The sequence below is a fragment of the Octopus bimaculoides genome, chromosome 2, assembly GCF_046866305.1.
Source record: "Octopus bimaculoides isolate indiv1 chromosome 2, ASM4686630v1, whole genome shotgun sequence".
Classification (NCBI taxonomy): domain Eukaryota; kingdom Metazoa; phylum Mollusca; class Cephalopoda; order Octopoda; family Octopodidae; genus Octopus; species Octopus bimaculoides.
Genome location: NC_142929.1, coordinates 71,112,426 through 71,140,105, shown reverse-complemented (window position 1 = coordinate 71,140,105; position 27,680 = coordinate 71,112,426). Strand labels below are relative to the sequence as shown.

General features: G+C 37.0%; 1 protein-coding gene across 2 annotated transcripts in view; it reads right to left on the bottom strand.

Annotated features, from left to right (window-relative positions):
• The window catches only part of LOC106875330 (uncharacterized), a 104,886-nt gene extending 90,953 nt beyond the window's left edge, over nt 1-13,933 (bottom strand). Inside the window, exon 1 of one of the 2 annotated variants that reach the window (XM_089346982.1) lies at nt 13,067-13,933. The gene's annotated coding sequence lies outside the window, so the exon portion shown is untranslated. The remainder of the gene's footprint in view (nt 1-13,066) is intronic. The other variant, XM_014923420.3, reaches the window with a different exon arrangement.
• Nucleotides 13,934-27,680: the final 13,747 nt, after the last annotated feature.

The following is a 27,680-nucleotide window of genomic DNA, read 5'->3' as shown; positions in this document are numbered from 1 at the left end:
GTTTCTCAGCGTTCTGATTTCAAATTCCGCTGCAGGCAATGTTGCCGTTCATCTTTTCTAGGTCGATGCAATAGAATACCGCTCAAACATTGGAGTCTCGTAATTGACCCTCCCTTTAAAACTGCTGGCCTTTTTCCAAAATTTGAATTATTATTATTATTGAGTGAGAGAGCAGTGCATACCATCAAAGTGACACTGGGGTAAAATATACGAAGCCCAATATACCCATCATGACTACCTGTCTGATAAGGGTACATCAGGCACATGCATCACAACCATAGGTGCGCGACATGGTGATCTCATATCAAGATAAACAGCGCATGACCTCGCAGGTGGGTCCCAGTTAGAATTTTCTTCAGGTCGAGTAGCCCATCCTGCTCAAAAGGTCCTTGAATAAAGGTTGTTTGAGGATGTCGAACGAAATACCCATGTTTCCAAAGGTGAATTATTCAGACCCCAAAGAATTCCTCTCAACACATGGCTATGATGCTCCCCCACTACTTCTGCTCGTGATCAGAGATGCACATATCATCAGCCACCAAGGGACATGCTCAACTGATTAAGGTCGAACAACTGACAAGCAAATCTGTGGTATTAAGCAGAATATTTGCTGTAGCCCATCTTTTATACCAAGACAAAACAACGTACATGATAACACTTCCAATCAATTAAGATCAGAAACCATGAGAACCACTGCCTGGTACTGCATCAGGGCTATTATTATTATTATTATTATTATTATTATTATTATTATTATTATTATTATTATTATTATTATTATTATTATTATTATTATTATTATTATTATTATTATTATTATTATTATTATTATTATTATTATTATTATTATTATTATTATTATTATTATTATTATTATTATTATTATTATTATTATTATCATCAATCATTGAATCATGTATAGTTGAGTGATTCTTTAGCTAGTTCGCTTAAATCAACGCTTGTTTGAGATGATAAGACGTGTTCAAATCTTACCCTATCGCAAAAGTGAGCAAAGACACAACTCAAATTGTTTAATGTTATCACCCAAAATAGAGACAACGGGACGGTCACTTTGATTATAGGTATGTTCCATTGATGATGACCAACCAGCAACAAGAACAATTGCAAGAAAAATTCCAGAAGACTGCATCTCTGAGATAGAATGATTGGGAAATAATTTAAAGCAAGATCAGGGGAGATAATGAGCGATAGTTCAAACAAGAGGAGAATGTACGCATGTATCAACTGGATGATATACAGTTTACATTTGAACTTAGAAAAGGCAGTTGTAGTTGTATGTCAGAGGCTAAGTGAAGCAACAGGCATAAGGCCTATTGCTTGTAGTGTTGTTGTTGTTGTTGTTGCTTAGTGCCAAATCAGCTCTGTTTAGAGTGAACCTCTGTTCAAGCGCATTCCAGGCCGTAACAATCCAGTCTTCTCTTTTCTTCTCTTATGTGCAAAGAAATCCGGACCGTATTATTCAACGTGTTCTTTTCTGGGTCAGTGGGTGGAATAAGACGATTGGATGCAGCGGTTTGGATGCTGATGGTTTGGTATAGCTGACTGGGCGAGCAGAGTGTTTTGACAATAATATTTTTTGGTACAGGAGGAAAACGCTAGCGTTACAAATATACAGATAAAAAGAATGAGAGAGAGGGGGAGGCAGAGAGATAGAGACATTACAATCTATTAATTCAACGCGATTGACATAAACATATTCTCTTTCTTCATACACATAAAGAGAATCATCTTCACATACATTTTTTTGTTGTTGGCACTCCGTCGCTTACGACGTCGAGGGTTCCAGTTGATCCGTTCAACGGAACAGCCTTCTCGGGAAATTAACGTGCAAGTGGCTGAGCACTCCACAGACACGTGTACCCTTAACGTAGTTCTCGGCGAGATTCAGCGTGACACAGTGTGACAAGGCTGACCCTTTGAATTACAGGCACAACAGAAACAGGAAGTAAGAGAAAGTTGTGGTGAAAGAGTACATCAGGGTTCGCCACCATCCCCTGCCGCAGCCTCGTGGAGCTTTCGGTGTTTTCGCTCAATAAACACTCACAACGCCCGGTCTGGGAATCGAAACCGCGATCCTATGACCGAGAGTCCGCTGCCCTAACCACTGGGCCATTGCGCCTCCACTTCACATACATAAATAGAGAGAGAAAGAGAAATAGAGAAAGTAAAGGGGAGAGAGAAAGAAAGAGAGAAAGTGAGAGAGAGGGAGAGAGAGAAAGAAAAAAAAACATTAAAATATCTGATGTCAAGTAAGTCGGCGTTGAATAAACGACACCAAATAATGGGCACCAAAATAGCTGTGCTAAAACGTCTCATACCCGACAGTGGGGGTGTAGATTTAGGGAGATTTAACTGCTATTTCTAAGAAATCGAGCCATCACCTATAGGTACATCTGTTGAAACGTGAGTTATTGATTGTGTATTGGTGATTGAGTCTTTGCCAATAATTACTTGAATGGCTTTCTTCTGAAAGCTGTCTTTGGATGTATGTGTGTGCGCGTGTGTATGTGTGAGTATATGTTTATGTGCGTATGTGTAAATGTAATAGGAATTATCCGACGGGCTTCAGTACAGTTTCTGTCTTCCCAATTTCACTCTGAAGGCTTAGGATCGACCCAAAAGCAATGTTAAAAGACATTTATTCAATATACCACGCAGTGGGGTTGAACCTAGAACAACGTGATTTCAAAGCGAGTCTCTTAACCACTCAGCTATTTTGTGCTCACATGTAGGTTACATTTGACCTTGTAAAGTAGTCTTGTGATGAATATTTAACAAAGGTCGTGGGTTCGATTCCTAGACAGGGCAGTGCGTTATGTCCTTGAGCAAGGGACTTCGTTTCAAGTTGCTCCTGTCTAGTCAGCTGAAAGTGAGTATCAACCGAAAGCCAATGCGGCCCTGCCTCTCCATACTCAATATTCTGCTGGGTTAAGGGCGACAGGACCGAGCGGGTGTATGTGTCTGCTTGTGATTACGCAAGCACCTAAAACAATTAACGAAAGCATGGTATACGTTACGATTATCATTAACGTACGGATATGGTTTGTATATGTAAGGTTGTTGTGAGAGACCGTCAGAGATTGTGAGAGCTATTAGTTGGTAACTTAGCTATGGTATTTTCCATGCAGAGGGAGGGTGTGGCGTATGACCTTTTCCTTGATATATGCAGCGATTGTGTCGTCTACGTGTTGATGAAGACAACTATGTTACTATATCCGAAATGAAAGATGTTTTCGAAGTCTCTGTACATGGATTCGGTACAGGTCCACCATGAGGAGTTCAGGTTGTGCGTGGGTGGTCACTGTCTATAGAAGGTTAAAGAGTAAGATACTCGATCAGTTATGTTGGAATGTGGAGTCGAAACGTGAAATAACAGCAAATGGGTTGTTAGAGGAGCTGGAAGAAATAACCTAATATCAGAGCACACTAGAGTTGATATAACATGAGTCGAGAGAAAAACCTATCAGAGTGATAGTGGATCTCTGTCGTCAAAACTCTAAGATCTTTGTAATTAGTAAAAAAAAAAAAAAAAAAGGGTTTTGGTACTAGCCAGAAAATAAAGGGAGTCTTGTGATTAATCAAAAAATAGGTCTTTGTAAACAGTAAAAAATAGCAAAAATGGTAAAAGTTAGTTAAAAACAGCGTCTATGTGACAATTCGAAATACATATGGTTTAAGGATTAGGCAAAGTAAAGGTTCCTTATGATTTGTTATATATACGTATATATGGCCTTTGTGATTAGACAATAAGAATCCAGTATGTGCATAAGAGGAAAGGCGAGTTAAAAAAAAAACGCTGTATAGTTAATCATGCATGAATGTGTGAGGGAGAGAGAGAGGAGTAGAGACGGTAAGAGAGGGAGAGAGGTCTATAAGCAATATATACAAGATAACAAGACGGCGAGCTAGCAGAATCATTAGCACGCCGAACAAAATGCTTGGGTGCTTGGTGATATTTCTTGTCTTCACGTTTTTGGTTCAAATTCGGTCGAAATTGACTTTGCCTTTCAGCCTTTCGATGTGGATAAAATAAGAACCAGTTGAGTACTGAGGTCGAAATTATTGGCCTTGAACTAAAATTTGAAATTAGAATATAACGGTGTTGGCGTGTTTATGTCCCCATAACTTAACGGTTCGTCAATAAAGATTGATAGAATAATTGACAAGCTTAAAAAAAGTAATGGGATTGAGTCATTCGACTAAAAATTTTTCAAGGCGGTGCCCAAGCGTAGCCGTAGTCCAATGACGGATACAAGTAATAGATAAAAGATATATATATATATATATATATATATATATATATATATATATATATATATATATATATATATATATATATATATATATATATATATATATATATATATATATATATATATATATATATATATATACATACTTTTTTTACTCTTTTACTCGTTTTGGTCATGCGGCTGTGGTCATGCGGCTGTGGTCATGCTGGAGCACCACCTTGATCTTTCTAACTTCCTCAGTCTGGGTGTTTCACATCACCACTCCTGTATGTGCCTTTGTTCCAGCTGTTGGTAGATTTGGTGTATAATGGAGTTTGACTCCGCTGCTCTCATCTGTACCTCATGTCGGGCTGTTGGATCATCCGGTATTGTAGAGAGGAGGATGTCTAGTTCCTTTTTGAAAACATCTACTTCCACTTTATGCAAATTTCTTAATTTTTGTGGCAGGGCATTGAAGAGCTGTGGGTCTTTGAACCCTAGACTATTGCAATACCTGGTCCTGAATTTAGATGGAGTGGATGGTACCTTTGGCACAATGCAATGGCGGCCAGTTCTGGCATTTGTATAACACTCAATGCCAAAGTTAGGTGCTAGCCCTTCTAGGATTTTCCATATGAATATTATTACATGTCTCTCATGCCTTCCCTCCAGGGAGTAAAGCTGTAATTTTCGTAGCTCATCCGCTGCACTGTTTCAATCTTTTTAGTGTAGTGGCGTTGGGCTGCTTCAAGCTCCGCTTTTAGTCTGGTACTATGTGGTGACCGTAACTGGGAGCAGTAGTCCAAGCGGCTGAGAACAAAGGTTCTCCACAGGGTCAACATAGTTTCTTGATCTCTTGTCTTGAAGGACCTCTGTATCCATCCTGCCAGTTGTCTGCACTTTGCTGTCATCTTGCTTATGTGCATATGAAATCATGCGTTATTGCACATACTGATCCCCAAGTCTTTCACAGCCTGTGACTCTGGGATTGTAGTGCCTGCGGGTCCTGTAAATGTAGATTATACTGTATTTGTGAATTGATAGTGTAGTGCTTTAAATTTTCCAGCACTAAACTGCATGTTGTTTATTTCGGCCCACTTGTATATTGAGTTTAGGTCGCGCTGTAAGCTTGTGACATCATCTTGGTTTTTTATTGGCTGTGATAATTTTGTACCATCGGCATAGCTAGTGACAGTGGCTGTCCGAGTGACTGTGGGCATGTCTAAGAGGCTTATTATGAACAGTAATGGCCCCAGAACAGTTCCCTGGGGGACACCACTTAGGATTTGAGTTTCTTCAGGAAGGGCGCCATTGGCTGCAATTACCTGGCTTCTGTTTTTAAGAAAGTCATGCAGCCACTCTCCCAGTTTACCAGCAATGCCAAGGTCTCGTAGCTTATGGCTTATCATGCCATGATCTACCTTATCAAATGCCTTTGCGAAGTCAAAGTATATCACACTGACTTCTGAATGGTCAAGCAGCTGTTTCAAAACCCAGTCATAGTGCTGTAGGAGCTGTGTGAGGCAGCTTCTTCAGCCATGCTGAGTAATGTTCAGTAGGTCATTTTCTTCTAGGAACATTACCAATTTTTTTCTGATGATTCGCTCCATGACTTTACTGATATGCGAAGTCAGAGAGATTGGCCTGTAGATTTTGGCCTCTGCTCTGCCTCCGCCTTTGTGGATAGGGCATATAATACCTTCTTTCAGCTTTTTGCTTTCATATGTGTGTGTGTGTGTGTGTGTGTGTGTGTGTGTGTGTGTGTGTGTGTGCGCGTGTGTGTAGAAGGTTGGAAAGGAGCACACGAGTTGATATGTATAAGGAAAACAAGTCAAGGTAGAAAATGCTAAAGTAATTTTATCATGAAAAACATTTTAGTACCGGTTTTAATCATTGAGACTTTTTCAACTCTAAGCATGGAAAAATAAATTAAATTGTGGAAAAATTAAATGAAAAGCTTTTTAAAAGAATATTTGCATAATATTCAAATACAAGGAAAATGCCCTTTGTATTTGAATACTATGCAAATATTCTTTAAAAAAACTTTTCATTTAAATTTAACACAATTTAATTTTATTTTTCCATGCTTAGAGTTGAAAAAGTCTCAATGACTGAAACCAGTACTAAAATGTTTTTCATGATAAAATTATTTTAGCATTTTCTACCTTGACTTCTTTCCCTTATATTCATACATACATACATACATACATACATACATACATATATATATATATATATATATATATATATATATATATATATATATATATAGGAAAATGAAAAAAAGCCAGAATGCTAAACTGGAAGCATATTTTAATAAATATTTCTTCTAACCGGTTTTCATTGCGAAAAGCAAATTATCAAGAAGAAGGAGAATGAAAATGTTTTTTTACAAAGAAGTACAAAATGAAGAAAATAATATATAAAACAATAATATATAAAAAAATAAATATACCAAAATAAATAAATATATATATATATATATATATATATATATATATATATATATATATATATATATATACTACACAGATGTATTGACCAGACTACTGAGTGTTCTAATACAGCGTTAGTCACAATGCACTTCCTCGCATTGTTGTGTCTTTTGAATGATGTCATTCCACTGGCTAAGCGGAAAGGCCGACATTCTCCGCAGCAGGGTTGTCCATCTACGGCTATGTGGATTGGTGCAGCGTGAAAAGAGGTATTTTTGCTTAAGAACACAACGCACAGCCGGTCACAGATCGAAACACGCATATATGAATATGTGTGTGTGTGTGTGTGTTTGTATGTATATTTTTATTAGTATTTAACAGGAGTGACTCAGGGTCCGAGAGTTTCGTGCGTTGGCACTTATCAAACTAGTTGCAGGTCGAAGATAGTTTGATAAGTGCCAACTCACGAAACTGTCGGAACTTGAGTCAATCTGTTACTTCTACTAAATATTGATAAAAAATTATAGAAACACACACACACATGTATGTATAGATATGTATGTATGTATATATATACATATACACATATATATACACACACACATCTATACATATGCATATATATATATATATATATATATATATATATATATATATATATATATATATAAGATATATATATATATACATGTATATATATGTATGTATATGTATGTATATGTGTGTATGTGTGGGCGCAGCCGTGGCTGTGTAGTAAGAAACTTGCTTCCTGACCACATGGTTCCGTGTTCAGTCCCACTGCATGACACCTAGGGCAAGTGTCTTCTGGATTTAGAAGACGGAAACTGAAAGAAGCCCGTCGTATAAATGTATATGTATGTGTGTGTGTGTGTGTGTGTGTGTGTGTGTGTGTGTGTGTGTGTGTGTGTGTGTGTGTGTGTGTGTGTGTGTGTATCTTTGTGTTTGTACCCCCATCACCGCTTGACAACCGGTGTTGCTGTGTTTACGTCCCCGTAACTTAGCGGTTCGGCATAAGAAGGAGTACTAGGCTTTAAAAGATGAGCCCTAGAGTTGATTCGCTTGACTAACACACTTGAAGGTGGTGCCCCAGCATGGCCGCAGTCAAATAACTGAAACAAGTAAAAGAATAAAAGAATATACAGAGTGCGATGGGTAAATTGTCGCCACTCTATATTTTCAATTTCGCGCATGCGCATTGTTTTTTATTTTGTCGACTACACAGTATAGTAGGGTCAGTTGGGAACCGTCTGTGAGAAAACAGCACCAGGACATAATTCACTCTGCCAGAATTGGGAAACATGCTGTACTGCTTGGCATTCACGCTGGAAGCTACAATACGAATATTTCTGAGGGTTTGGGTGTCAATCTGAGGACAGCGCAATCTGAGGACAGCACAATCTGAGGACATGTACCGAGAGTGATAAAAATCAAACGTCCAGTCAACATCATGGTGTTTGGAGTGATCACTAGTGATGGCGATGTTATGCCCCCATTCATCTTCCCACACGGCCTCACACTCAACACGGAGACCTACATTAAGTGCCTGGAAGAGGTAGTGCTGCCCTGGGTCAAGAGGGTGGCTACTGGAAGATCCTATGTCTGGCAACAGGACTCTGTACCATGCCACACAAGCAGGAAGACCCAGTCATGGCTGTCAGACAACTTCTGCGACCACATCACCCCTAATATCTGGCCACCTAACTCCTAAGACTGCAACCTCCTTGATTATTATGCGTGGGGCGCAGTTGAGCGAGAGACCAACAAAACTCCTTGTAAAACCAAAAATGAACTGAAGGCAAGGATTATATATGGCAGTATTGACCAACTTAAACAAGGAGACCGTCCAGAAGAATTGAGGGAGAGTCTGTAGTTGAAGCCAATGACGATTTTATTGAATAAATATACTCTTTAGTATTTCAAGATATTTCTATATAATTTTGGTAAATATATCTGTTAAATGAGATGTCAATGTTATTTTCATTTTTGCGTAATTTAGACAATTTGTGTGTGTGTGTGTGACGAGCTTCCAAACAATTTCCGTCTTCCAAATTCACTCACAAGGCAGGCATCAGTCAGCTGGGGGGCTATAGTAAGAGGCATATTTGCGCAGCTCCAGGTGCCGTACAGTTTGACTGAATTCGAAACCGCGTCGTTGCAAAGTCCAGTAATACAGGAAGAGACTGTTTGTTTGTTTTTCCCTTTTGCTTTTGTTTTTCGTTTTTTAGGTATTTATAGCGACGTAAGTGGGATGAAATACCTATGACCTAGAACTGAAACGAGAGGAGGACTACAGTCACTTTCTTCTGACATCACTTTCCCCATAACATAGTGTGTTGTTTAACTTGCTTTAATTAATGGACTGCTTTAATTAATGGCACTGCTTTGAGTACATCAGTTAACATAAGCATCAATTCCGACACTTACTTAGTTTTGTACTTATTTTATCGGGCTTTTTAAAATATTTTTTTTGCCAAACTACTTAGTTACAGAAACGTGCAAACAAACCAACATCGGTTGTCAAGTAAAGGTAGACAAACGCAAATACAAAGGCATACACACACGTGTGCACGTAGGTGTGTATATATGCATACATATAGATAGATAGATAGATAGAGAGAGAGAGAGAGAGAGAGAGAGAGAGAGAGAGAGAGATACACGCACACACACACATATACATATATATAGAGATAGATACATATACATACATACACACATACACATATTTACATATATATACATGTATATATAAATGTATAGAAACACAGTCACACACATACAAACACACACACACGCATGCATGCATACATGCACGCGCACGCGCGCACACACATCTTAAAGTTCTAACCTTAGACCACACCTCGACACCAAGGTAGTTGAAATCTTACATAGAGAGTAGATCTTTTCAAAAAAGAAAGACATACACTGGGTATTTTTTCTGAAATTTGGCCCATTTTAGCTCCAAATAATGAACCTAAAAACTTAGTAAACCCACACCTCAAGCAGAAACTGAAAATATTTAGTGGTTAGAAAAGCAATTAATTTGGAGAAAATTCTATAAACTTATGCAGCATTTTCGGATAGAAAAAGAGTTGGTTTTTTTTCCCTAAAAGTATTAAAAAATGCCGGTGTAAAATTTTGTTACTCTTGTATTCCATATACGGTTATTTATAAATATATGTGTGTGTGTGTGTGTGTGTGTGTGTGTATTTCTTTTACTTGTGTCAGTCATTTGACTACGGCCATACTGGAACACCGCCTTAAGGGGGTTTTAGGTGAACGAATCGACCCCAGGACTTATTCTTTGAAACGCTAGTACTTATTCTATCGGCCCTTTGCCGAAGCGCTAAGTTAAGGAGACGAAAGCACACCAATATCGATTGTCAAACTATGGAGTGTAGGCAAACACAGAGACAAACACGCACACACACACACACATACACACACACACACACACACACATATATATATATATATGCATACATACATACATACATACATACATACATACATACATACATACATACGTATGTGTGTGTGTGTGTGTGTGTGTGTGTGTGTACGACGGACTTCTTTCAGTTTTCGTCTACCAAATCCACTCACAAGGCTTTGGTCGGCCCGAGGCTAAAGAGAAGACACTTGCCCAAGGTACCACGCAGTGAGACTGAACGCGAGACCATGTGGTTGGGAAGCAAGCTTCTTACCACACAGCCATATATATTGTGCGTTTTTTTCTCTATAAATCCTGACGTGGACCATTTTTGGATGGTTTGACTGTAACAGGTGTTTGAATGTCCCGAGCTAGCTGGACATTTCAGCATCTTTTTTTTTTTTAAGGCAATTTATCCAAAATATAGTGAATTCGTGGGGCTGTCGTTCTTGTAGGTGTTAATGAACTCTGGCAGGGCCGGGTATAGTAGATAGCATTATGTTTGTATGTATGTATGTATGTATGTATGTAATTATATAAATTCATATATTGAACCCTGGAAGTCACTATCAATCTTTTCTTTGTAAAAATTAAAAAATATATTCCTGTGTATATATGTGTGTAGATATATATGAGTGTGTGTATGCATGTATGTATGTATATATATATATATATATATATATATATATATATATATATACATATATATATATATATATATATACATACACACAAATGCATATATACATACATATATATATATATACATACACACAAATGCATATATACATACATATATATATATATACATACACACAAATGCATATATACATACATATATATATATGTGCATATATGCATATATGCATATATATGTGCATATATATGCACATATATGTATATATATACATATACATACATATGTGTGTGTGTGTGTGTGTGTGTGCAAATATAATATGTGACAATTATTCGGTAGCCATGATAAAACTCCGAGTTTCGGATATCATGGCTACCGAATAATTGTCACATATATTTACGGATAGATTCCTCTATTTACATAATATCGAGGTCTCTTTCATTCTTTTGTTGTCTTACCATTTCTATCAATATATATATATATATATATCTTCGAAACGCCAGTGTTTTAATGGTGGCAGCTGATGAAGGATATGTACTCTATGTGGCCTGCTTGTTTTTTTTTGTACCTTGTTTATCATTTTGTCCATGTTTTTTTTTGCAACGTCGCGTACCCAGATATGTATCTATATGTACATGTAGATGAAGGTATGTACATACATGTACATATCTATGCATATACTCAAATATTGTTTATATATATATCCCGTGTGTATGTATACACACACACACGGGTAAGGTGAGCATGTGTGTGCGTCTATATGGGTACACGTCAGAGTGTATGAAGCAGGAACTCGCATTCATCAGGTATCTTTGATAAGGCAAACAGTCATCAAGTTGGTAAAAGAAGAAAAGAAGAAACCGTTGTTGCATGTAAACGGTCCAGTCGCCTTCCTCCGTCGAGTTTGTAAGACATTGAAAAGTTTCTCAGAAGATAAACGTTTTAAAAATTGGAAGAATTTAATGCTGAAAGCTGAAAATAACGAAACAGAAGCGAAAACTAACAAAATTACATACCATAGTAAAATAGTATAGTAGACTTTATATTGAATTACTAAATTATTAATTGATATTGAGAATCGCATAGCACTTCTTCGGTCGCCTATATATATATATATATATATATATATATATATATATATATATATATATATATATATATATATATATATATATATATATATATATATATATACATATATATATATATATATACATATATATACATATGCATATATATATATATATATATGTATATATATGTATATATATATATACATACATACGCACACACACACACATATATATATATGTACATATATACATATATACATACATACATGCAAACAAACATACATATACATATATATATAAATATATATATATATATATATATATACATACATTTATATACACGTATATATATATATGCAAATATATATATAAATATACATGTATGTATATATTTATATATATACATATATATATATACATATATATATATAGATATAGATATATATATATACATGTATGTATATATTTATATATATACATATATATATATACATATATATATATATATATAGATATATATATATATATACATGTATGTATATATTTATATATATACATATATATACATATATATATATATATATATAGATATATATATACAAGTATGTATATATTTATATATATACATATATATATATATATATATATATATATATATATATATATATATATATATATATATATATATATATATAGATAGATAGATAGATAGATAGATAGATAGATAGATAGATAGATAGATAGATAGATAGATAGATAGACTCATACACTGAATTAACATTGACAATCGCTCTGTACTGTCGGTCACTACTATATATATATATATATATATATATATATATATATATATGCGTGTGCGCATGTGTATGAGTGTGTGCGTATATATATGTATATATATATATATATATATATATATATATATATATATATATATATATATATATACATACATATATATATATATATATATATATATATATACATACATATATATATACTTATGTATATACTTATGTATATACATGCATACACATATATTTATATATACATGCATATATATATACATGCACATATATATGCATACATATATGTTTGTACATATATACATGTATATATAAACATAAATATATACACATTTTCTTACACACACACACACACATACACACACACATACACACACACACACACATAAATACAAATACACATGAATGCATCCTTACCTTGTTAATTGTAGGTGTTTCACAAGCACATTACTTGAAATAAATTTCTGGATGTAAACAAAAAGAGTCTTTCTGTTTTTGTTTGTTGTTGATTTATTTCTGCCGAAATTTCTTCAGCTTTGCTGATTGTGTAACTCACATTAAGTTCATAGTATGGTCCGAAATCGTTGTTGCCACACCAAAACGAAATAAAGTACCACAGGACAAAGAATAAAAGACTCTCGTCCACGATGATTTTATTTCTGGGCTTCCAAAAAAAATATTCCTTCAAAATATTTGGTTTCCATTTGGTAAATATAAGTATAACGAGTTTCCTGTCCTATACCGGCTTCAAAAATCACATCAGTGTCCGCGTTAATATTCTATATCTATGTCTATATAAATATGCATAGAGTTGTGTTTTTGTGTTTGAGTAAGTATCCCTGTTTGTGTACATATGTGTGTGCATGTGAATTTATGCTTGCATGTGTATGTTTATATATGTGTCTGTATGTGTGTATGCATGTATGTATGTGCGAGTGTAATGAGATTTGATGTGGTTCTGCTAATGCCTTTTTTTTTTTCTTTCTTTTTCGATGTTTGAAGATTCCAGAATGGGACGGAGACACCAAATGCCGTGCCTGTGTTTCGCCTGATACAGTTGGCTTCTGTTGGCCACTGCGCTTCATGCGAGCGTATTCATGCGTGTAAAAAAAAAAAAATATCCTCACTCCCTCCCGCTCTCTCTCTCTCTCTCTCTCTCTCTCTCTCTCTCTCTCTCTCTCTCTCTCTCTCTCTCCCTCTCTCTATTCCAGAGAAACGCTAGCTAGACAGAGACGTATGGATGCAGTTGTCGGCGGCCATCAGCAGCCAGTGTCACTTTGAAAATGTAGGAACAATAATTTAATCGATACAACCACCAGCTGATTGGGAGGGAGACAGGCGATAAACTGATCTTTTTATTAGCTTTGTAAGAGATTCTGTGTGGGAGAGAGTCTGTTTTAGTGAGTGCGCGTGCGTGCGTGCGTGCGTGCATGCGTGTGTGTGTGTGTGTGTGTGTGTGTGTGTGTGTGTGCGTGCGTGTGGACGTGCGTATGTGTGTGTACATTTGTACGAGTATAGCTCACATATACGTATGTATGTATTTATATATATATATATATATATGGAGAGAGAGAGACTCACGCACACAGACATTGATAGACAGACAGACAGACAGACAGACAGATAGACAGATAGATAGATAGATAGATAGATAGATAATCTGTGTGTGTGTGTTTCAATGGAATAAATCGGTGCCAACAAGGAGGGTTAAAAATATTAGTCAATTCTAGTACACACACACACACACACACACACACACACACACACACACACACACACACACACAAACACACACACACACATGCACAAACTTACGCACGCGCAATCATACACACACAGAGGGCCTGATGGAGCCAAAAACTGGCGAAACTTGGAGGTCGTTGACCTTTTCCCTGTAAAACGATTAATTTTGAGACTCAAATGTACTGAGTAATGTTTTAATCAATGTTCGATAGATAGATAGATAGATAGATAGATAGATAGATAGATAGATAGATAGATAGATAGATAGATAGATGTGTAGCTATATATATTTGTAAATATGCATTTTCATGTGTACATTATATGCATATTTTGTCTACGTTTTGTTTGCAATGTCCTGTACCCAGATATGCATCTATATATACAGGTAGATGTAAGTATGTACATACATGTACGTATATATGCAAATACTCATTTATTATTTGTATTATATATATATATATATATATATATATATATATATATATATATATATATATATATATATATATATATATCCTTTTCTTCCTTGGCTATCGCCGAGCAAACACGCGAACTTACTTCGTCCCTACTTTCAAGTTCGTGCCTCACAGCGTTCATACACACATAATTTTTCTCGTCTGGCCGTAAAGCCTTTTCTGTTTGTTTTCCTGTCTTGTTTTTTGTCCGCCACTACATTCCTCCATAGCAAGGTTTAATTTGTGTATACAAATTTAATTTGCGGTCCATGGGAAGAGCCGTTTTAACGATGCATCCTGCCCAGCTCTTCGAAACGCCAGTGTTAAAACGGGGGTAGCTGATGAAGAAGAATGTTCTCTATGTGGCTTGTGTGTTTTCTCGTCTACGTTTTGTTTGCAATGTCCTGTACCCAGATATGCACCTATACATACAGGTGGATGTCGGTATGCACATACCTGTACGTATATATGCATATACTCATTTACTATTTGTTTATATATATATATATATATATATATATATATATATATACATATACATACATATTTGCATATAAATATATACACACATACACAATGTGTGTGCGTGCGTGATTGCACACATACACATATATATTGTAGATATACATATATCATATGCTCGGGCATATTTTCCATTTCATTCTAACAATACGTCACCATGACCATGTGTATTCTGCTATATCTCCAGGCTTCTCAATGTCTTGTAAGTGAATATGGTTTGATATATATATATATATATATATATATATATATATATATATATATATATATATATATATATATATATATATATATATATATATATATATATATATATAGGTTCAAATAAAGGAAAAAGACAAAAAACAACAACGTGAGGACGTGATACAGATTGTGTTACTATATATATATATATATATATATATATATATATATATATATATATATATATATATATATATATATACGACGAGCTTCTTTCAGTTTCCGTCTACCAAATCCACTTAAAAGGCTTTGGTCGGCCCGTAGCTATAGTAGAAGACACTTGCCCAAGGTGCCACGCAGTGGGACTGAACCCGGAACCATGTGGTTGGGCAGCAAGCTTCTTACCACACACCCTCTCCTGCGGTGCCTTAGTGTTTATGCTTGTCCTCCACTACCGTTTAGTTTGTTTACGTCCCCGTAAGTTTCGCGGTTCTGCTAAAAGAGACTAATAGAATAAACACCGAGCTTAAAAATAAGTAACAAGGTCGATTTTTTTATCAAACTTTCAAAGGCGGTGCCCCAGCATGGCCGCAATCCGATGACTGAAGCAAGTAAAAAAATAGAAGACAAAAAATAACGCGCGTTAGATAATCAATAATTTGAAAAAAAAAAAAAAATTCTTTGGGACTGGAATTATCAATGACTTTCTCTAGACGATTGAATTAACAAAGTGTTTGAGACTGCAATTACAGACATCAAGAAGTAGGTCATATATAAAAAATAAAAAAGTACAAATGATGTCTTTTCATTTGATAACAGGGATGTTATCAGGACTGCATAATCTTTAGTTTTAAGAGAATTCAGAACATATTTGGATTCATTACAATTAAAAGGTGTTGCTGCAATATCAAGGGTATCGGAAAGGATAACTTTTGGTAGTTCTCTATCATCTGGGAGAGTCGCAACTTCTCCCAAAAGACTTCCGAAATGTTCAAACCAGTTTGTTAACCTTTTACTTAATGGACACTTTGTAACTGTTGGTATTTATGCTGGTCGGTCTGTGCAGTTCTTGAGTGAAGAGTAGAGCTTACACATACGCACACACATACGCGCGCACGCACGCACACACACATTCAAGTCTGCACATATGTGTATATGTGTGTATATACATCTTTTATTGTTTTATCTTTTACTTGTTTCAGTCATTGGTCTGCGGTCATGCTGAGGTACCGCCTTGAATGGTCTGGTCGAACAAATCGACCCCAGCATATATTTTTCAAATCTGGTACTTATTCTATCGGTATATTTTGTCAAACCGCTAGGTTACATGGATGTAAACAAACAGAGAACTCTTGCCAAGTAGTGATGGGGAACAAATACACGCACATTTGATACATATAAATGTGGTTGTGTGGTAAGCAGCTTGCTTACCAGCCACATGGTTCCAGGTTCAGTCCCACTGCGTGGCACCTTAGGCCAGTGTCTTCTACTATAGCCTCGGGCCGACCAAAGCCTTGTGAATGGATTTCGTTGACGGAAACTGAAAGAAACACGTCGTACATATATATATATATATGTATATGTATATGTGTGTATATGTTTGTGTGTCTGTGTTTGTCCCCACAACATCGCTTGGCAACCGATGCTGGTGTGTTTACATCCCTGTAACCTACCAGTTCGGCCAAAGCGACCGATAGAATGAGTACTAGGCTTACAAAGAATAAGTCTTGGGGGCAATTTACTCGACAAAAGGCGGAGCTCCAGCATAGCCGCAGTTAAATGACTGAAACAAATAAAAGAATAAAAGAATATATATATATATATATATATATATATATATATATATATATATATATATATATATATATATATATATATATATAAAGTATTGGTGTCGATTCATTCGAATAAAAATTATTCAAGGCGGTGCCCCAGCATGGCCAGTAGTCTGAAGAATGAAATAAGTAAAAGATAAAAGATAGAAGATATAAATGAAAGTGCATGTGTGTATATCACGGAAAGGCTCCCAAACGGTGCACTGGAGAAGACACGGTCTGACATGGGACAAAAAATAGTCATAAAGGTCTTCTGTTGTGAAAACTGAGCAACAACGACAGGCTACTCAGCTAATACACACACACACACACACACACACACACACAACATGCTTCCATATAATTTCCGTCCACTAAATTCATTCACAAGGCATTGTTTGACTCAGAGTTGTAGTAGAAGACATTTGCCCAAGATGCCGCACAGTGGGACTGAACCCGCTAGCCAGACAGACGGACAGACAGGGAAAGAAACAGACCGACAGACAGACAGATACATAATGGATCCTCCGTCGCCTTTGACAATAAATTTCCACTTGTTTAATCAGCTGAACTGCCAACTCATCATCTTGTAACTGGCTGAATATTCCACCTACAAATACATGTATCATTGATGTGATTCTCAGACTGAATCAGGGTGGACCTTTAAATTACGGGTATAAACAACCATCTGCTCGACTTTACTTGGATCACAAAGCTATGATAAAAGACCAGTGATTAGATACCCAACAAAGAGATCGAACCCAGAAGTCCATGACTGCGAAATGATGTTCTTAACTAGTCACCATTCTGTAACCACACACACACACACACACACACACACATACAAAGTGCGCACGCGCAAACACACACACAAACGCAGACACAGACACACACACACACATACACACACACACACACACAACGCGCACAAACACACAACGTGCACACACACATATCTTGTTTCAATCATTACACTGCGGCCATGCTTGGGAGTGGATTGTGGGTTTGGTAGACGGAAACTGAAAGAAGCTCGTCGTATATATATATATATATATATATATATGCATGGGTGTATATATATGTGTGTGTGTGTGTGTGTGTGTGTGTGTGCATGTTTGTGTATCTGTGTTTGTCCCACTAGCATCGCTTGATAACCGATGCTGCTGTGTTTACGTCCCCATAACTTAGCGGTTCGGCAAAAGAGAACGACAGAATAAGTACTAGGCTTACAAAGAATAAGTCCTGGAGTCGATTTGTTCGACTAAAGGCAGTACTCCAGCATGGCCGCAGTCAATTGACTGAAACAAATAAAAGAATAATCTCTAATGATATTTAAATTATAAAATTACAATAGGATTGTTTTTTTAAATTGAATGGCTATGAGGTTACCCCCAAATAAAATAGGAATCAAAGGGGTCTGTAAGTAAAAAATGGTTGAGAACAATTGCTCTATTCCTTTTTAAGCAAGGGCTCTCAACCATTTTTTAGCTATGATCCCCTTTGATTATTATTTTATTCTGATAGCCATTCGATGTCTAAAAGCTAGTTTTATAGATACTTCTGTCAAAATTCCTATTTTGTTCTTCACAGATTTCCTTGAGTAGGTTGAACTCTTTTGACTGTGGCCATGCTGGAGCACCGCCTTTAGTCGAGCAACTCGACCCCAGGACTTATTCTTTGGAAGCCTAGTACTTATTCTATCGGTCTCTTTTGCCGAACCGCTAAGTGACGGGGACGTAAACACACCAGCATCGGTTGTCAAGCGATGTTGGAGGGACAAACACAGACACACAAACATATACACACATACATATATATATATATATATATATATATATATATATATATATATATATATATATATATATATATATATATATACTTTATTTAAAAGCAGCAAAAATATAACAAAAAAACCGTTACTCTGAGTTTCACGTTCCCGTTCATCGGACAGTTTTGTTATATATACTCCGGTATATATATATATATATATATATATACGACGGCCTTCTTCAGTTTCCGTCTACCAAATCCACTCACAAGGCTTTGGTCGGCCCGAGGCTATAGTAGAAGACACTTGCCCAAGATGCCACGCAGTGGGACTGAACCTGGAACCATGTTGTTGGTAATCAAGCCACTTACCCCACAGCCACACCTCCGCCTGTGTAAAATGTTAGAGAAAGAAACCAAACTGTTTCTTGCAATGCATACTGATACATACATCAAAAGCAAAATTTCTTCAGGTGCCCTTAAAATACTAATGTGGATTCCTTATTTACTATTTTGTTGCGTGGACCCCCAAAGATCTTATAAAAGCCCTCAGGGGTCATTTAGACCCCGGTTGAGAACCACTGTTTTAAAGGGATGACGGATGACTGATAATTCGCGCTGTGATTGTTTAAAGTGAAGAAAAGCCGCGCAACATCAACCTCTCTCTCTCTCTCTCTCTCTCTCTCTCTCTCTCTCTCTCTCTCTCTTTTAATCATCTTCAGTCTTATGGCAAAACTAGATCAAGATGACTGGAGATGGAGACGGATGCAGTGGATGACCAAAATGTCTTACTTGCCTCGCCCTGCTCTCTGCACTCCACAATGCCTGCATGCTAACTAATTCATAACTGGGACCCTAACACGTGCTACTGCTCAAGGGCAGCGAAGACAGAGGGAAAATACTGGCTAAGGAGTGGCTCCACACTCCTCAAAACCTCGGAAATCCCGAACCAGGGTTCCACAATCGGATGCTGTTTGGGTACGTACCCAGGAGCCACTTGCGTAGCTAGAGTGTGTGTGACCCGGGGCGGCCCTTCCGTTTGTCGTCCCCAGACACCACAAAAAAAAACGTTGCCTACAGCAGACATAAAAGTGCCGCCCCTTTAAAAGTGTCGCGCGGGGCGGACCACTCCTACCGTCCCCGCCTAACTACGCTAGTGCCAGGACCACACACACACACACACACACACACAAAGGGTATACATGCATACACGCACACATTTACATAAACACACGCGCACACATGTGCGTAAGTACGCACGCGTCCAGCAAACCCAGTCACCGACATAATGGTGATTAAAGATGTTTCATTAACGTTCTCATAATTTGCATAAATCTCAAACACTTTATTTCCCCTACTCCCTCTCTCCCTCTATCTCTCCGCCCCTACTCTCCCTCTCCCTCTTTCTCTCTCTCTCTGACTCTGTCTGTCTCTATCTCTCTGTCTATCTCTCTCTTTCTATATATATATATATAAACAATTATAAATAAAGCCAAAAGAAAAGATTTCTTTGCCAATATGCTCAAAAATAGACTTGGCAAAGAATTTTTTTTTTCTTTTGCCCTTATTTATAATTGTTTATAATTTTCACCTCAAAAGATATTTTTAATATACTATCCACCGATAAATTTTTTTTGAAAAATTTTCTATTAGAATTATATATATATATATATATATATATATATATATATATATATATATATATATATATATATATATATGTATGTATGTATGTATGTATGTATATGTATATATATATATATATATATATATATATATATATATATATATATATATATATATATATATATATATATATAGATATATACATACATACATACATACATACATACATACATACATATATATATATATATATATATATATATATATATATATATAGATATATACATACATACATACATACATACATACATATATATATATATATATATATATATATATATATATATATATATATATATATAACCACATGCTTCCCGGTTCAGTCCCACTGCTTGGCACCTTGGGCTAGTGTCTTCTAACTAAAGCCATTAGAGGTGATTTGGTTGATGGAAACTGAAAGAAGCCCGTCGTATGTATATATATATATGTATATGTTTGTGTGTGTCTGTGTTTGTCCCACCACCACCACTATTGCTTGACAACCGATGATGGTGTGTTTACGTCCCCGTAACTTAGCGATTCGGCAAAAGAGACCGCTAGAATAAGTACTAGGCTTACAAAGAATAAGTCTTGGGGTCGATTTGTTCGACTAAATGCGGTGGTCCAGCATGACCGCAGTCAAATGACTGAAACAAGTAAATGAATAAAAGTATATATATATATATATATATATATATATATATATATATATATATATATATATATATCAGTCTGTTTATATATCTAACCTCTGTCTATCTATCCATCCATCTATCAGTCTACCTACCTAACAACTCACTTAACTATCTATCTATCTAGCTAGCTATCTATCCATCTATATATCTATCTACCTATCTACCTATCTACCTACCAACTCACCTATCTATCTATCTATCTATCTATCTATCTACCCCTCAGACTGCCTGTCTATTTTCGTGTCTTTCTCGTACAAATATATGTAAGTATGTAGGCTTACATCCTGTCATCAGAAAACCGTAACGTACTGTCTTTAAAATACACATATCAATATTTATTTTAAAATATAAATATGAATAACAAGACAGACGGATAGATAGATAGATAGATAGATAGATAGAAACAAAGAAACAAAGAAACAAAGAAAACACAATGGAAAGAGGAAAAGAGAGACAATGTTTTGCAATGTTTTAAGATTTAACTAACGTCATTACCATTTAAAATACAATTAAGTCCTTTATTTCTAACATAAAATAGGCGTTACTGAACCTGCGTACACGTAAATGTGTGTGTGTTGGTGGGAGGAGTGAATGCGTGCATCTGTGTGTATTTGCAGCGCATTTCATCCTTTCATCCTTATCCATTTCCACGCCCAGCAGCGAATCTTTATAACAATGGATCGGATGTAGGATGTACAAGGGCTGGTAGTAAATTGTGAAAGTAGGTGGAGTGATTATATTACATTATTAGTCACGCCCCCTTTTTCTTTTTCTTTTTTTTGCTCTCCCACTCTCTGCTTCTTCTTCTCTCTAGTATTTCTCAATTCCACCTTCTACAAATCCTCTCTCCATAGCATTCATTGAGAAGTGTGTGTATGAATGAATGAATGCACCACCACGTCAGAGTTTGTACATAGAGTTGAGGTGACACAAGTTTGATGTCAACTTTACTGACTGTGTTAGCTGACAATCGACATGTCAACCTCCCAAGACGGCTGCATGAGGCCAAGTCGTGTGTTAGGGGTCAGAATATAAAACTGAAATTATAGAAGTGTGAAGAGGTGGGGGGGGACGTAGCGTATTCATGTGCTGTGGTTTTTGTCATACGTACCTGTGGCAAGGAATATATATCATAAGAATATTTATTTATTTTGTTTGTTTATTCATAACTAGAAACTGCATATAATTTCGACGAGGTTTTTGGTTTTTAGTGGAGTGAACGCCAGTTGTCTTAAAGTTGTGAGATTTTCGATATTAACACACACACACACACATATATATATACACACACACACACACACATATATATATATATATATATACACGTTAATATCGAACAGTGAGAATGAGTGCTCAACATTGCATTGCTAAATAAATAGTCTTTATTTGTGTGCTAACAAGGCTACAAGTACCAACCTTCCATGTGGTTGCCTTGGATAATTGTTGAGAGATTTCTCTCAGTATGAAACCTATGGTAGCCTTGTTAACCCACAAAGGGTATATTTATCTATCAATCTATAAATAGATGGAGGGAGGGATAGATAGATAGATAGATAGATAGATAGATACATTTCTTTTATTAGCCACACAGGGCTCAACAAAGATGGGACAAATACAATGTAGAGCTTTTCTTTTTGGAAGGGGAAAGGAAGAAAAAAAAAGCAGGGGTGTGTCGATCAAAAGGGATCGTAGGAAGGGGGAAAAGGGGGGAGTTCGATCAAAAGGGATCGAGAAAAAAAAAGTGATCAATAGGGATCGTGTATCACAGTAATGTTCTCGTGTAAAAAGAGGGGAGGACAGTTTAGGTTTAGCCGTGGAAAGAAAAGCCCACGGAAAAGACCACGGTAACCTTGGTCAATATTGTCATTGTTATTGAAGAAACTATAACAGTGACTCTCTTTTGCCTTTTTGTTTTTTTTCTGGATTTTTTTACTCCTTTATAGTGTTATGCTCAAGGTGGCTCCGTCATTCACACGTGCCATCCTTGCTACATTCACCCATCTTTTTTTGAAGCATTCACTAGACAAGACTTCCCTTTCTACTCTCACTTTCCTCTTCAGGTGATACTTGAAGAAGTTGATGAGAGATTGCCCAGAGAGGAAAGTCTCTAGACCTTTCAGACGCGTTCACCATACACATTCTTTCGCCATAGCCACAAGTACGATGAAAATAGCTCTTCCTTCCCGTTTAAAGGAAGGAGGCGCGACACATTCATAATATAATATTCAAATCATCTCTTAAAAGTAATTCGATTTCTTCCGACCAAACCATGGCACAGTAGATCTTCTGAATACCCTTACCCAGAAATAGAAGAACTCCCTTGATGCATAGCGCAAGGATCTTTGGCCAAAGCTTGATGGGATGAACTTTACACCAAGCTGGAATGCAAGGGAGTATGATAGGAAGTAGCTGTTGTGACTTCGAAGCCTCTTAAATATATCATCCCTCAGTATCACTCGTTCATCAATCACCAATGCATCAATCCGACAAAGCTTAATACTTGCACCACCTCTGCTATTCTCAGTCTTTAGAGATGACCTGATCAACGCCAGTGAAATTTAGCTGTACCACTTTATCGACGACTCCGTGCTATTTACAACAGAAAGATCGACAGGAGAAAGTAATGAGTCAGCAACTAGCTTACACAGAGAAGGGATACCTGAGGTCCAAGTGCTCGCCTCCCCAGGAGGAGACCGAGGGGGGAAAAAACACCTAAAGATGGAAAAAATGAGGCGGCGCCCTCGGACAAGTAGGCCATTACCCAGAGGGCAACCGCCAATAACGAAAAGGCGGAAGAAAAAGAAAAAAAGGAACCAGTAAAGGCCATAGAGACACCGTCTGAATAAATCATGGATTTTCATACGGTGACTCGTAAAAGAACGAAAAAAACAGACGGGGCCGCCAACCAAGTCACAAGCGGCGACTCCGAAAATAAAGCAAGCAAAAAAGACCTTTAAAAAAGTTGGACCAGTCACTAGAGATATCAAGTGACAAAAACAAAGAAACAGAAAAAAGGGTGGGGGGGGAATACAAAATTTAAAAGCTGGAAGAAGAGGACAAACCAGAAGCAGTAATGGTGGTGTATAAAAGCACCAAATGTTATTTGGAAGGGGTGATTAAGCCCCCATCTACAATAAAAAATATTCTACAACGACGACAAGGAAAAACCCCAACTCGATCGGGAAAATTCCGTATAAACTATATACAGGAGTAAAAACAAGTCAGTCTACAGACATTATAGAGCTTAAAGCGCTCCCAAAAATATTTAACCCACCGGCTGAGCCAAGCCTGGAAGAGAAGAAGGGGGAGGCGGAACAGATCCAGTGGTACTGAGATCAATCCCCCTCAACAGATGAAAAGGGCAGGTAAGTGCAATTTTCCTTTTCCGTTTTTGATATGGCTGCACTCAGTATAGGTTGTCTGAATGTGCGTGGCCTGAGCTTGAAGTGGAAGCAAGCTTGTTTCGTCAACGACCTCAGGTCACATAGAATAGATGTAATGGTGGCTACAGGGACCAAGTTGGACAAGCTGCAGGCCTTCTCGACCCTCTTGAATGTTTATGAGAAAATCATGTCTCCTTGTCAGACCGGAGGGAGGGGAGACGTTGTAGTCTTGCTCCGAAAAAACTTGGTTCTGCAGATATGTGCGATCTTTGTGGACCCAGAAGGTGAGTTGGTCGTTCTGGATCTAGCATTCAGGGATAAAACCTTCAGGTTGATTGGCATTTGCGCACCTAGCACGGTAGGCAAACGGAATGATTTCTATCGACGCCTGGAGAATCTTCTTGTAACGTCAAAGACACTAGTCATGCTAGGAGACTTTAACACTATTCTAGATGAACGCCAGGATAGCGTGGGCTCGAACAATAGGAAAAGTGACTCACGCCTCGTCGACATGCTGAAGCAATTTAGGCTGGCAGATCGATACAGACTTGATTATCCGAGCGTTCCAATGTGGACTTGGAGTAACAACGATGGATCAATCAGGTCTTACTTAGGTAGGATTATAGTTAATTCTAGAGATAAGTCTAGTTTTAGCTGTCCACAATTTACCTATGACTCCTATAGGGATCCCAAATTAGTGACGTGTGACTGGTCCAACTTTTTTAAAGGTCTTTTTTGCTTGCTTTATTTTCGGAGTCGCCGCTTGTGACTTGGTTGGCGGCCCCGTCTGTTTTTTTCGTTCTTTTACGAGTCACCGTATGAAAATCCATGATTTATTCAGACGGTGTCTCTATGGCCTTTACTGGTTCCTTTTTTTCTTTTTCTTCCGCCTTTTCGTTATTGGCGGTTGCCCTCTGGGTAATGGCCTACTTGTCCGAGGGCGCCGCCTCATTTTTTCCATCTTTAGAGGTTTTTCCCCCCTCGGTCTCCTCCTGGGGAGGCGAGCACTTGGACCTCAGGTATCCCTTCTCTGTGTAAGCTAGTTGCTGACTCATTACTTTCTCCTGTCGATCTTTCTGTTGTAAATAGCCCGGAGTCGTCGATAAAGTGGTACATAGGCAGGGGTCTGGCTACTGGAAGTTGAACAAGTCCCTTTTCGCTTGCGAAGCTTACCGTAGTCAGATTAAGAAGTTAATAATGAAGGCATTAACCAGCACTGTGTTAAATAACCGGTGGTGGTATGCCCTCAAACGAGTCATTAGCTACTTATAAAATAGTCTTATAATGATATAATGAAATCGGATCATGAAATCGAATGGAGTTAAAAATGAAATGATTATAAATCTTTATGTATGAAAAATAGACTTTTGGGGTTTTACTTAACCCGCCGGTTTCATTTTTTTTTTTTTCAATAATTTTGTTTTTCCTTTTCCCCCCTTCAATTCGCTTTTGACCATCAAAACTTGGGGTGCAGAGCCCACTCTCAGCGCCTCTTCTAACGCCTTGACTAATTTCCCTTCTACTCTAGCCATTGAAGATCGTGAGCATAGTAGACGCCCATCTATCATCGATGGTGGTCAATTAAAGACCGTCATTAAGAAAGATCCACGTAAAACCACTCGAGAACTGGCAAAAGAAGTTCAAGTTAACCAGAAAACTGCCTGCAACCATTTGCACGCGATCAGAAAATCAAAAACGTTCGACAAATGGGTATTACACGATTTGAATAAAAATCAGAAAATGCGCAGATATGAAATTTGCTTGTCGCTTCTTCTCCGTAACCAAACTGATCCATTTCTTGACCGTATTGTAACTTGCGATGAAAAGTGGATTCTGTACGATAATAAAAAATGTACTTTGCACTGGTTGGACCAAAATGAAGCACCGAAAACCTTCCCTAAACACGAGCTCTTCAAAAAGAAGGTCATGGTGACTGTTTTGTGGTGTACTGCTGGACTCATCCACTATAACTTCTTAAAACCCGGAAAAACCATTATTGTAGAAACATATTGCCATGAAATTGCCAAAATGAATAACTGCTACTCCTCTGTCTCAGACTGGTCAACAGAAGAGGACCAATCATTCTTCATGACAATGCTCGACCACACGTTTCACTAATGACGCTCCAGAAGTTGGGGGGACTTGGCAACGAAGTTCTTCCTCACCTAGCTTATTCCCCAGACATTTCTCCTATCGACTATCACTTTTTCAAGCACCTTGATGATTTCCTACGAGAGAAGGAGTTCAAAAATCAAACCGATGCTGAAAGCGCGTTCAAAGAGTTAATCAGCTCCAGGATTCCAGATTTTTATGTTACCGGAATAAACAAACTTGTAACTCGTTGACAAAAATGTGTTGATTGTAAAGGTACTTACTTTGACCAATTAAATTTCCGCATTATTGAAATATATTGTGATGAATTTCATGTTTCAAAACGTTGCCTATTTTTTACTCACCCTGATACATATATATATTTATATATTTATATATATGTGTAAGGACGACCGTGCGAACTCAAAAAGGAGAAATGGTGACGAATGGAAAAACAGAGGACTCCTTTTATTTAAACGCGTCACACGGTCGAACACAAAATAATATACCAATGATGATATACAAATAATGTTATACTTCGATAACATTAGTGCATTCGTAAATACCAGCAATGAAGACTATAGAAGGCAACCGTATGATAAGAATAACAGAAATATTTATTGTGGCATAAAAGATGTATGTGTATGTGAGAGTGTGAATGCGACATATAAGAACATAATCAAAGACAGGCCGTCGTACAAAGAAAAGTG